Source organism: Solanum stenotomum, chromosome 1 (assembly GCF_019186545.1).
Source record: "Solanum stenotomum isolate F172 chromosome 1, ASM1918654v1, whole genome shotgun sequence".
NCBI classification, from domain to species: Eukaryota; Viridiplantae; Streptophyta; class Magnoliopsida; order Solanales; family Solanaceae; genus Solanum; species Solanum stenotomum.
The window spans coordinates 77,657,461-77,663,900 of record NC_064282.1 but is presented as its reverse complement, the minus strand read 5'-3'; positions in this window follow the sequence as shown (position 1 = coordinate 77,663,900).

Genomic DNA, 6,440 nt, shown 5'->3' with positions numbered 1-6,440 from the left:
GGAATCTTCAAAAATCAGGTACTGGAACCCTCGCAGTATCAATCTACGGATCAACAGTATGGTCCGTAGATCAATCTACGGATCAATAGTACGGTCTGTAGATCAATCTACGGATCGTCAATGGCCACCGTGGTTCCACACTGTCAGATTTCCCTGATTTGCCTTCCATGCCTTGCCTGCTGATCTACGGACATCACCTATGAAGCATCACTGGACCTACAGTCCGTAGATCACCTACGTAGATGTCGTTTCTGCAGTTATTTTAGTTGTCCCTTTACTTTCGCGCCTGAACGTCGTTCCTACAAAATATGATAAAAACACATAAAAACCAATCCAAAAAGGCCCTAGACACACACAACTTGTAAGTGAAATGTATTAGAAATACCATAAACTCACGGTATATCATAGTATATGGGAGATAAGAAGGTAATTGCTGTAAAATTACAAACTTTGTGTTGTGATTTTGAAACTTTACTTATGAAAAGTAATGAATCTGTTCAAGATTATATGTCTAGAGTTTCTTCCATTGTTAATCACATGAAGTCGTATGGGAGAACATTAGTGATGAAATTGTTGTGGCAAAGGTGTTGAGATGTTTAACCAAAAAATTTGTGCATGTGGTTGCTGCTATTGAAGAATCCAAGGATTTATCTGATTATTCATTTGATGAATTAATGGGTTATTTATTAGCTCATGAAGATAGGATAAACAGGTCTCATGAGAAAATTGAAGAAAAAGCATTCCAGGTGAAAGAGGAGTCATCTGGCAGAGGTAGAGGAAGAGGCAGATTTCGTGGCCGAGGTCAAGGCCGTGGTAGAGGCAGAAGTCAATTCAATGACACTCGTCAGCCCAAGAGTGACTTTAAGTGTAAGTATAGCTAGAAGTTTGGTCATACTGAAACATATTGTTGGACTAAGCAAAAGGACGAGCAGAATCAAGCAAATTTCTTTGAGAACGCAGAGAATGGAAGTAAGCTCTTCATGGCTCATTCTTCAATCACTAACATTACTGATAATGTTTAGTTTATTGATAGTGGATGCTAGAATCATATGACTGGCATAAGGTCTTTATTTAGAGTCCTCGATGACTCACAAAAGAGTGAGGTTCGACTTGGTGATGACAAGCAAGTTCGAGTTGAAGGCAAAGGAACCATAGCCATCAAGACAATATAGGGTAATGTAAAACTCCTTTGTGATGTGCAACTTGTTCCTGGTTTGGCACATAATTTGTTGAGTGTTGGACAATTGAACTCTGTTTTGTTTTAAAATAGTTCATGTGTTGTCAGTGATATTAAGTCTGGTCAGACTATAGCAGTTGTGCCTATGACACAAAATAACATGTTTCCCCTTAATGTTTCAATTGTGAAAAATAATGCCTTAATTTCTAAAGGTGTTAATGAAACTCAACTATGGCATCTTCGTTATGGCCATTTGAACATTAATGGGCTGAAATTATTGACTAGGAAGAATATGGTAGTTGGGTTACTAGAAATGGGTGATCTTGATTTATGTGAAGGTTGCATCTTCGGGAAACGAAGTAGAAAATCATTTCCTGTAGGAAAATCATGGAGAGCTGCCCATTGTCTTGAGCTTGTACATGCCGACCTATGTGGACCAATGAAGACCGAGTCACTTGGTGGGAGTCGGTATTTTCTTCTATTTACTGATGATTATAGCCGTATGAGTTGAGCTTATTTTCTGAATTTCAAATCAGAGGCGTTTGAGAATTTTAGGAAATTCAAGGCACTCGTGGAGAAGCAAATAGGCTGCAACATTAAGGCTCTTCGCACACACAATGGTGGTGAATTTTTATCTAATGATTTTACTTTGTTTTGTGAAGAGAATGGAATTCGCAGGGAGCTTACAACACCGTACTTGCCACAACAAAATGGAGTCGCCGAGCGGAAGAATTGTATTGTGGTTGAGATGACCAGAAGCTTACTTAAGGCAAGAGGAGTTCGTGTTCATTTTTGGGGAGAAGCAGTGGTTGCAGTTGTGTACCTCTTAAACATCTCTCCAACAAAAGCCGTTTTGAATCGAACACCATATGAAGCATGGATGGGACAGAAACCACGAGTTAGCCACTTGAAAGTTTTTGGTTGTATAGCTTATGCTTTGGTTAATTTACATTCTAAGCTACATGAAAAATCAGATAAATGCATTTTCATTGGTTATAGTCCTCAACCCAAAGCATATAGACTGTATAATCCTACTAGTGGCAAAGTGATTATTAGCAGGAATATTGTATTTAATGAAGAATTAGCTTGGGAGTGGAACAACAAGGAAGAAGATTCAGTCATCCATATTCCAGCTCACGCATAAGTAGGGCATACAGGGATACTTGAAACAACAAGTTCTGATCTTTCCTCACGTGGTAGCAGCAATACTGACCACACTACTCATGGAAGTAGCAACAATTCTACTCCATCAAGCTCTCGTTCTCCACCTTTGGCGTCATCCAGCGAGACGCCACCAACAAAGTTCCGGTCACTACAAGATGTTTATGCATCTTGTAGCTTTACCCTGTTAGCTGCTAAACCGACATGTTATGAAGAAGCTACAAAGCAACCAGAGTGGCAGGATGCGATGATTGAAGAGTTTCAGGCTATCAAGAAAAATCAGACCTGGGAGCTAGTTGATTTGCCGGAAGGGAATAATGTTATCGGGTTAAAATGGATTTTCAAAACAAAGTACAATGCTAATGGAAGTGTCAAAAGGCATAAAGTTCCACTTGTTGCAAAAGGATACTATCAACAACAAGGCATCGACTTTGATGAGACGTTCTCACCAGTAGCTCGCTTTGAAACGATTAGAACTATTCTAGCCTTGGCTGCTCAACTTGGTTGGCATGTGTACCAATTTGATGTTAAGTCTGCTTTCCTAAATGGTGACTTACAAGAAGAAGTTTATGTTTGCCAACCTGAAGGCTTCATTTTTAGTGAAAGAAAGAGCAAAGTATACAGATTGAAGAAAGCGTTGTACGGTTTAAAGCAAGCACCACAGGCATGGTATAGCAAAATTGACTCTTTTTTTCAAGAGCAGCAGTTCAAAAAAAGTGACAATGAACCTACACTTTATGTGAAGAAGTGAGGTAATAGTGACTTTCTGGTTGTTTGTCTTTATGTCGATGATATTATATATATGGGCTCTTATGAATCTATTGTTTCTGAATTTAAGAGTTGCATGATGAGTAAATTTGAGATGTCCGACTTGGGTATGCCGCATTATTTTCTTGGGCTTGAGGTGAGACAAGATTCAGATGGAATTTTTATTTCACAAAGGAAAAATGCGACTGAACTTTTAAATAGGTTCAACCTGCTGAATTGTAATCCATCTCCCACGCCTATGAATATGAATGAGAAGTTGATACTCGATGATAGTACAGGTGCAGAAATAATTCTTATTATAGAAGCTTGGTTGGTGGTCTAAACTACTTATCGCACACAAGGCCCGTTATAGTATTTTCTGTCAGTTTGATTTCAAGGTTTGTGCATAGTCCTTCAAAGCAACACCTAGGTGCAGCCAAGAGGATCTTGCGATATGTTGCTGGCACAACAAGTCACGGAATTTGGTACTCAAAACTATCAGGTTTCAGATTAATTGGCTTTACTGATAGTGATTGGGCAGGTAGCTTGGATGATCGCAGGAGCACATCTGGGAACATTTTTAGTCTTGGCTCTGGAGCAGTCTCATGGAGTTCAAAAAACCAAGAAATAGTAGCTTTGTCATCTTCGGAAGCAGAATACATGGCTGCAACTACAACATGTTGTCAAGCTGTTTGGTTAAGGAAATTGTTAGCAGATCTTCAACACCACTAGATTGGTCCAACAGAAATATGGTGTGACAATAAGGAGACAATTGCTATGACAAAAAATCTTTTTTTTTACAGTAGAACGAAGCACATCGACAGTCGCTATCACTTTATTCGCGATCTAGTCGCTGGTGGAATAATCTCACTAGAATTTTGTGGAACAAATAAACAGACTGTTGATGTTCTTACGAAGTCGCTGCCCCGCAACAAGCATGACTTCTTCAGACGACAGAAGAAAGTTTGTGATTTTGAAGAAAGGGGGAGTGTTGACTAATTCTTCAAAATAGTTAGTTTGCAGAAATCAGTTTGTGGGTCTATTTTCTAGGATTAGTGGGTTTATGTTTTACTTAGTCAATGAAATTATATTCTTATTGTAGTGGACCATTTTACCACTTTTCCATGTTTTACATTATTTGTGTGTTGCTTTATTTTAGCTTTAGTAGTTAATTGTAAGCCTATAAAAGGGAAATAAGAGTTTTGGTTTTTAAGTAAGAAAGTTTTGCAGTAAAAGAAACCTTCTGTCTCTCAAACTCTTTCATTTATTTTTGCTTTTTTCATCCAACACGTCTTTCTGTTTGTTCGAATGGTTTTTAAAATTGGTTCTTGGTCTTTCTTTCTAGGTACCTAGTGATTTTTTGGATCAAGACTGTGTTTGCAAACATTGATAATTGGTCATGATGATCTTTGGCCATAGCAACCAACTTGACAACTTCTTGATAAGTTGGGTTGATGTTGTGATGGATGTGGAGGACAGTGAGGCACTTGTGTCGATTCACTTGGGGCGGGAGATTGTTCCCCTCTCTTTTGACCACTTCGTGCATTGGATTTATCCAATCAGCCTCCAGCTACCTCCCACTTCTCTCTTCTTCTTCTTTCTTCAGTCCTCTGATCTACTTCACGACTTCAACAGGTACGTTTCAGAACTTTTTCTTTCTTCTTCCATCCTCTGCTTCACAACCTCAACAGGTACATTTTCAAAAAATTATCTTCTTCTTCTCTTTTTCTTTCTTCTTCAGTCCTCTGCTTCATGACCTCAGCAGGTACATTTTCAGAACTTTTTCTTCTTCTCTTTTTATGTCTTCTTCCGTCCCCTGCTTCACGACCTTAGTCGGTACGTTTTCAGAACTTTATCTTCTTCTTCTTCTCTTCTTGTTTATTCTTTAGCCCTCTGTTTCACGACCTCAGAAGGTACGTTTTTAGAATTTTTTCTTTTTTTCTTTTTCTTTTTTCTTCCGCCCTCTGCTTCACTACCTCAGCAGGTACGTTTTTAGAACTTTATCTTCTTCTTCTTCTTCTTCTCTTTTTCTTTCTTCTTGAGTCTTCTGCTTCAAGACCTCAGTAGGTACGTTATCAGAACTTTATATTTTTCTTCTCTTTTACTTTCTTCTTCAGTCCTCTACTTCACTACCTCAGCAGGTACGTTTTCAGAACTTTTTCTTCTTCTCTTTTTCTTCTTTCTTCCGTCCTCTGCTTCATGACCTCAGCAGGTACGTTTTCAGAACTTTATCTTCTTCTTCTCTTTTTCTTTCTTCTTCCGTCCTCTGCTTCACGACCCAGCAAAGGTAGGTTTTCTGAACTTCTTCTTCTCTTTTTATTTCTTCTTCAGTCCTCTGCTTCACGACCTCAGCAGGTATGTTTTCAGAACTTTATCTTCTTCTTCTTCTCTTTTTCTTTCTTCGTCAGTCCTCTGCTTCATGACCTCAGCAGGCACGTTTTCAGAATGTTATCTTATTCTTCTTCTCTTTTTCTTTCTTTGTCAGTCCTCTGCTTCACGACCTCACCTGGTATGTTTTCAGAACTCTTTCTTCTTCTCATTTTCTGTTTTCTTCAGTCCTCTGCTTTACGACCTCAACATGTACGTTTTCAGAACCTTTTCTTCTCTTTTTCTTTCTTCTTCCGTCCTCTGCTTCACGACCTCAACAGGTACGTCTTCTTTTTCTTCTTCTTTTTTCCATATTTAGCAATCAAGAATGCAAAAAATCTCTTTCTCTTTAAGGGTTGTGGCTGTGGCTGTGGCTGTGGATTTTGTGTGCTGTCAGGTTTAAGGTTTAAGTCTCCATCCCACCTTTTCTTTGAATTCTGGCTAGGTCTAAGGTGCTCCCTTTGAACATTTATGATGCAGTTCCTTAAGGAATAGGTGTTGTTATCATCCTTTCTTCCATGATATTTTCTACATGAAAAAAGTGTTAGGTTTTGGTTTGCACGCACAGCAAACCACAAACTACTATTTAAAACATTATAAAAAGATGAAATATCACTTTTAATATATTAAAATTTATATTCAATGCAAATTTTCATTTTCTATCTAATTTGTTTATTATACTTATCTTAATTTTGGAAATACTAAAAGAAAAAACAAAGAAAATTACGACTTCCCAGGCATATCGGATAACTACTCAAATAAGGTTTATTATTTTATCACTTTATAAATAGGATAATTAAGGAGATCGTAGCCTTTATTAATACTATTATTCATGTATTATCATTATTAGGGTGGGAAGAAAAGTCCTCCTTTACACTCAAGATCAAGGAAATTATTGTAAGTCACAATTTTATTAACCACTATTAGTATATTATTTTAATTATTACTATTAATAGTATTCTTAATCTTATATTGGATTACTTAACTA